The 6896-nt window shown below is 52.7% G+C and overlaps 1 protein-coding gene across 2 annotated transcripts in view; it reads right to left on the bottom strand.

Annotated features, from left to right (window-relative positions):
* The window catches only part of PDGFRA (platelet derived growth factor receptor alpha), a 31470-nt gene extending 26654 nt beyond the window's left edge, over positions 1-4816 (bottom strand). The window contains exons 1-2 of one of the 2 annotated variants that reach the window (XM_027885505.1): positions 4800-4816; positions 4320-4348 (exon numbers count right to left, since the gene is read on the bottom strand). The gene's annotated coding sequence lies outside the window, so the exon portion shown is untranslated. Of the gene's footprint in view, positions 1-4312; positions 4355-4799 lie in introns of those variants that run through there. The other variant, XM_027885504.1, reaches the window with a different exon arrangement.
* Positions 4817-6896: the final 2080 nt, after the last annotated feature.

Raw genomic sequence — 6896 nt, 5'->3', positions numbered from 1 at the left:
AAAAAAAAAAAAAAAAAAAAAAAAAAAAAAAAAAAAAAAAAACACCACAGAAAAATAACAACTTATCAGCAAGGAGTCAATTTTCCAAACACTAACTGTCAAGCGCTGGTTTACTACCAAGTAAAGTTTCATTGACTGTACCATAGAAGAAAAGGTAAAATCAATGTCCAGAAAGCCAATGGAAATATGTGTTTTAAAAAACTGTTATATTCCTAGGTGAGTGCACTACGCGACATAAAGAGAAAGAAAGGAAAAGGAACAAGAAGAGCCAGTGGTATATATTTTTTTCATATTGCTATAAATTAACAGAAAACCTCTTTCAAGAGAGAAAATTAGTCCATCTACCAGAACACTGCAACTATTGGGCGGATTTCCTGCCCAGTCACTACAGTTCATCCTCTTGGCCACAGGATGGCAATGTTGATCTGCAATAATAAGCCAAATTTCTTGTCCAGCAGAATGCAACGCTAATTTCCAACGCAGCAGATAGAATCTAAAAATCTAGGTCTCCTGGATCAACTTAAAATTCAAAATTCTTGCATTTTAATTTCATGGGATTAAAAAAAATAAAACCAAACTGATCCCATTTCCTTTGTATTCATATACGGGAAAGGACAGTTGGGTTGCAAATCTTGGCACATAATGATATGATTATCCTTGCTATGAGAGGGCTGGGTAATTTCAGTGGTGATTTTGTCAGAGTGGCAGTCTGTCCTTCTGGGAAAACTGATCTTTTCCAGGAAGAGTTAAGGCAAGCCTAAGAAAAGAAAGAAATATTTCCATCTTTTGGTATTTGCCACCATCTGAATGTAAATGTTCAGGCAGGACCTCCTGAAACGTTTCTTGGTTCTCAATTCCCAGATTGCAAACTCAGCTGTCTGCAAGAGCAGCGCTGCCCTGCAGTGGTAACATGGGGCTCTGAAGGTTTCACTGGCAAAAGGTTTAAACAACAAAAGAAAAAATCTTCAGTGGAAAAGACTGGCATAAATAGTCTCCCCAAATTAGGTTTGTTCTTCATCCCTTTACAAGTATTTGAATCTAACATAGCCTGTAAACAGGAATAACTATGCATCAAGAATAGCCCAGTGCTGGGCTCCTACACACGGTGATGCCCTCTTTGTCAGCTCCAATTCTTCAGCCTAACCTTCAAGGAAAGAGTCCCTCAGTCTGTAGCTAAAGGTGGGAGGGAAATTGCAAAGTCTAAATTTCCCCACTTGATCCAAAGAGGATTTTCCAGACTGTCTCAGCAAACAGAAAAAAGGAATAAAAAAAAAATAAAAAAATAAATGTCGCTTCGAAGAAGTACATCTCACTTATGTTCACAGAATCAAATCAAAGAACATGTCAGATCCCAACTCACATGTTAAGAAGCATTGCTTGGAAAAAACAATCCATATCTGTTTATCACAAGAGCTAGGAAGCCTAGCTGTTGCAAACTTTTCCCTTGGGTGCCCATGTAAATCTTCATTAGCTTGAAAGAAATGAGTGAAGCAGGAGAGCAAGGCAAGAGGGAGAGAAAGGACAGCTTGCTTTGTAGCTGTGGGGTTTTTTTTAAAAATTATCAGCAATTCTTGCCTACTACCAGGAAAAATCACCTCTCAGAAACCATTCTTCTGTCTTTCAGTCTTTAAAGGAAACAAAGAAAATATCTTCTATTAAAAAGTTCAGTGTTTACATACAAAAATAGGTGCCATTGTGGTCATGATGAACTAAGAATGCAAGCAAGGCAAGGGGTCTATCAAGTTATACATTTAAGCCTCATTCTTTAGACCAAATGATATAGTTGGAAATAACCAGCAAGTTCTGGGCTATGCAAGACTTCTTCTGTCTACATTCATTGTGCTTGAATCCTAGCTCGATGTTGCAGTACAGAAGAGACATATTTTATTAAAATATTTATTACTTCCTGCCTTCTTGAAACCTAATACTTATATGTTACTCTCAGAGCCACATGAAGATTTCCCATACATCAACAAGCTAGTAACAGTGAAGATAGCCCCAGTGCCCGATGGCAACTGGACTGGCACACCTCCTGCTCCTCAGTGTCTGGAGAAGAGTACCAGAACAAGGGATCTCTTTTAAAAACAGCGAGAGAGTGCCTGCAGGCTGGGAGAGCTGGTTTAGTTCTGGACTCCTCCATCCCAGTGTTTTGTGAGGTCTCATTTTTCTTCAAACTTTTTTTTCGAAGTTTTGAGGTTGGCTAAACCGCTGCTTAGCTGAGGGCTGTTCTAAAATGTTTATTGTTAACTACAAGCTAAACCCGAAGTCCCTTGCTGGGAGATCTTTCCCTAGACCCAGAGTTAAAAGTTGGATCTCCACAGTTTGGATTTTGGTCAGCCGATGACAGTGGAATCTTTGATGCCTGTCTCCTTATTTTGATCCTGTCTCTTGCCCCATCCAAGGACACAGAATTTAGTCAGCCGAGCTGGGAACCCAGCTGGGCTCTGCATCGGCCCGCTTCCCCAGTGCATCCCGTCGGGGAGACAGCACCCCTCTACAGCCAGCCGGGACTGGGGTGTGGATGGTGGGGGGGTGGTTACGTTCACACTCTCAAGCCCCCATCAGGCTGCAGGCGCTTGACAGCCCCTGCCTGCCCGCGGGGGACCCAGGCAGCAGCCCCCAGGGAGCGGGGAAAGGCACTGCCGCGGATCCTTTTCGGTCCTCCGCCCCTCGGCGGGCTCGACGGCTGGAGCCGCTGCAGATCAAAGGCTGCCCAAGACACCGAGCAAACCTAGCAGAGATGGCAGCTCCCAGCCACTACGCTGTTTGTCTGGGAAACAATAGGAAAGCCTTTGCCAAGCTGGAGAGACTTTTTTTTTTTTTTCTCATGCGAGGTAGCCAAGAAAAGAAAAGTAGGGGAGACGGAGAGGAGCAGACCAAAGACGTGTCTCCCCACGGAGTTATGACCCGGCGCCCCTTCTCCAGCCCTCTCCGTCAAGTGCAGCAGGAACCCTGAGGGCGCGGGGTCTGGAGAGGGTGCGGAGCGGGACAGACGTTGTGCCACACCTGGGAGCTGTGGGACCAAGAAAGAGCGATGTGCCCACAGCCCCGGGAACGGGGCCGTCGGTCCCCGTAAGGGCCGAGGCGATGCCCTGCCCTCCCCGGGCGTGCAGCCTTGGGCCCCGGAGGAGCGCTAGGAAACCGGAGGTTTGCAAGAGACGCGCCGAAAATGCCGTCGATGGGGCGTTGGAAACATGTTCCCGGCGCGGGTGGGGGCCAGGGCATCGCCCCCGCTTCTGCCTCGCAGCCGCCTCCCCGACGGGGTGCGGGCGAGTCCCAGGGGCTGGCGGCTGCGCCCCGGGACTGCTGCTGCCTCGCTAGATCTGTCGCTGCTGGCTCCAGAAAAAGCTGTCCAAGTCCTGTTGTCTGGAACGGCTCCTGAGCTGCGGGATCCGCGTCCAAAAATGTTGAGCAATGCCGCGGACGGCCAAAAAGCCATTTCCTACTTGCTCCTAGGACTTTTCCAGGGGACTCCAGCCTGGCAGAGGCTGGCAAGTTTGCAATTCCGCGCTTAACAAAATCCGAAAGTTGGCCGCGAAGACTTTGCCCTCCCCCGGGGCAGGAGGCAGTGCGGTCCAGCAGTCCGGCGGGACATGCGGCAGGGCTGACGCTCCCGTTGCGAGAGGGGCTGTAAGCTGGAAAGTCTCCAGGTACCGAGCCTGCCTAAATTCAGCATCTTCCCTTTCGCTGAGACATACCAAAAAAAAGACGGGGCGCGCAGGGATGGAGATCGGGTCGCCTTGGGGGGGTTGTGTGCGTGCTCGGGATGTCGGGGCATTTTAGGCTACTGGGTCAGGGGGAATGAGGTGAGAAAGGGAGTCTGAAGAGGGGAAGGTAGTGAAAAACAAAGGGTGGGGGAAGGGACGGATGAGCAGCGGGGTGAAGGAAGCGAGGGATGCGAGAAGAGGGGGAGCCGCTTACTCTGTCGGTGCGCGTTCCCACTTTCCCCCCCACGGGGCGGGCACCGCCGCTGCCCACGGAGCCCCGGCGGGTCGCTCCCGCCCCCGCGGCAGGAATGCGGCGCGGTGGCCCCCGCCGTCCCAATGTGTTTGTCATTAGCGCTGCCCGCGCTGCTCGCCGCCGCACCCCGACGGCCGGCGCAGCGCCGGCTGCCTGCTCCCCTCCGCGGGGCCGCCAGCGCCCTGCGGGAGTAAGCCCCGCGCCTATCTCAGACCATCGAGGGGGAAAAAAGGAAAAAAAAAAAAGTCACCACCCCCACCAAATAAATAAAGAAAAAATAACAAGATAAAACAGGAAAAATACGTGGGAGAAAAGGTGTTAAAAAGAAAAAGGTGGGGAAACTGCCCCTCACCTCTTACCTTCTCCTTTACAATCCGCAGCCCCAATCCTGCAGATTGTAAAACATCCAAAATATGTCCACGTCTTTTGTGACTTTCCCCGCTCAGCCGCGCTCTTTCCCTCCCGCTCGCCCTCCCTCTCGATCTGACTGTAATGGTCTCACAAACCGCGTCCCGTAATTGATTCAATGTTATAGTCCATCCTTCCAAAACTAATCATTTGCTTTAAGTAAATAGCTGTCAGGAAATGAAGCCCCCCTCAGGCCCCTTCAGAATAAGAGCTGCCCTGGCTCTCCCGGCGCCCCCAGCCCCGCGGCCGGAGGCGGGCGCGCCGGCGGGAGGCTCTTACGCAGGCAGGGGGGCCAGTCTCTGCCTCCAGATTTCACCAGGCTCGCAGGGAAGGGGGAGGTTTAGCCATATGGCAGGGGCGAGGGGGAGGAAAGGGGGGAGCGGGGAGTTTTTGCACTGCAGGGGGAGAAAATAAGAAAAAAAAAAATCAGCCCAAAAAACTTTTATGAAAACTCAGAGTGCTCCCAGTTTCATGAATGAGCCTCAGACCCTCCAGGACGGTGGGTCCGGTGCCGAGCTCGATGTCCACGGTCACAGTGCGAGTTTATGGACGGGGAGTTAGATCTGGAAACGAATTCGCGGCTTCCTCCTGTCCTTTGTACACCGCTGAGCTCGGGTTTGGGCTAGAGAGATGGATGGACGGCCGTGAGCCAGCCAGGAGCAGGAGGCACTGAGAGAGAGGGAGAGAGATGAATCACTAACATTTATGAATGAAAGACACAACGAAAGGTAACCTTCATCAGGAGCCAGCCACCCAAAACCCCCCAGCTCCGACGGGACCGAGAACGCTCTTTTCTTCGTCTCTGCCTTCGCTTTTCCCGGCGCAAACAGACCCTAGTAATAGCCAAACCAGGGGCACGTCAAGGGCCAGAGGTGCCGGCGGAGGCACGGGCAGCGCACGTCCGAGCCCGTCCTGTTTCAACACGCTCCAGACGGAGCTTTGATCCCCGCCGGGGAATCAGCGCTGGGTATCTCTGCTTTGTTGGCCGTCGCTATCTGCTGGCGATAAGGGGTGGCCGAGGGATCTGCCGGGGAGCTGCCCTCGCCGCCCTTTTGCTGCAGGCTCCGTGCGGAGCGAGGCGAGCGGGGCCGGCGGGGCGAGGCGATGCGGCGGCCGCGGGAGAGGGGGCAGTGCAGCCCCAGGAACAGAGCGGAGCCTAGCGGGTCCCTGCCCGCCGCCGCCTGCCTCCTGGGGAGGGTACCGGCCCCAGAGCTGCGCCCCGGGGCTTCTCCCGCTTCCTCCCCTCCCCAGTCTGGCATCACCACCACCTTTTTCCCTTTTACTATTAAACAAAAGAAAAGTTTGTTCTCAAAGTCAAGAGCCAGGATCCAGTGCTTTTGCTCTTTACTAAGTGAAACAGAATTAAGCCTCTGAAGCGAAGATGCCCCGGAGGGAATGGGTGCAGAAATGAGAACCGACTCCCGTGGAACCGTACTCGGGCTGGGGTACCCCTGGCTGGGCTCGCGGGGTCCCCGGCGGCGCTCCCGGCCCTTTGCACGCCCTCCACTAGTGCATCCTCGGCTCGGGTGAGTGCACAACCCCGCTATTGCTTCCACATGTTCCTCCAGGAAATCATCGGAGTCAGAACTGTGAGCAGCCCCTGGTCGGAATGCTAACAGGATACCGTAATGCTTGTGAATAAACAACACGCTCCTAGTGAGTCAAAAGTATGGCAAAAAAAAAAAAATTCCCCCCAAACCCAAAACAATATAAAACAAAATCCAAAACTAAACAGCCTGCACCCCTTAATTTGTGGAGGGAAATGTTCTATCATGACTTGGATCAGAGCTGTGGGCTTTCGCAAATATAAGCCCGGCGAAGATGGGCGTCAACTGCCTGTGCGCCCCGAGGCGATCCTGCAGGATTCGGTCCTTGATGTACCGGCGTGAGCGTGTCTGGTTTAACGTGCGGGGCAGCGGAGGTGATTCCTGGAGAAGTATCATCAGGATGGGATGTAATGCGAGAGTTACTCTTGCGAAAAGAAAGAAGCAAAATGAAAGGGGAGGAGGCGCCTTCTGTTTGCAATTACCTGGCTCATTTGAATAATGCCTTTGTAATGATCATTATCGCGAGGTCGTTAACGGCTTCCACGTGGGATCTCACAGGACCCAACGAAAAATAAAAATATCAAACTGAGGGACTGGCAAATCTGCCTGCCAGGCCAGGCTGGCGCTGCAGGCGGGGGCCCGACGGCTCTGTGGAGACAGGGACGGCGGTGTCCCGTCGCCCCTTCTGGGGAGCGGTGACACTTTTGCCTTCCCTACGTTAAGGGCCCGGCTGCGCAGTCCCCACGCCCGGCGCCGGCGGGAGGTGGGCTCTGCCCGTTCTCGTCGTTGGGCCGATCCCCCTCCCCAGTATCGGTGGTGTCTATGGATTGGTCCCGCGCAGAGGAGGTGGTAGTTAAAATAAACCCTCCGGGACGTCTGCTCAGCTCTGCCCCCCGCCCTGTGTGGTGCAGGAGGGTCCCGTCCAGGGAGGCGCGGGGGACGTGGGGTTAGCGAGAGGACAAGCTGGGGGTGGGGGAACTT

This window comes from Empidonax traillii, unplaced genomic scaffold (assembly GCF_003031625.1).
Source record: "Empidonax traillii isolate 1590-97213 ecotype Southwest subspecies unplaced genomic scaffold, ASM303162v1 scaffold167:size2001844, whole genome shotgun sequence".
NCBI lineage: Eukaryota > Metazoa > Chordata > Aves > Passeriformes > Tyrannidae > Empidonax > Empidonax traillii.
The sequence above is the reverse complement of the archived record's forward strand: the minus strand, read 5'-3'. Positions and strand labels throughout refer to the sequence as shown.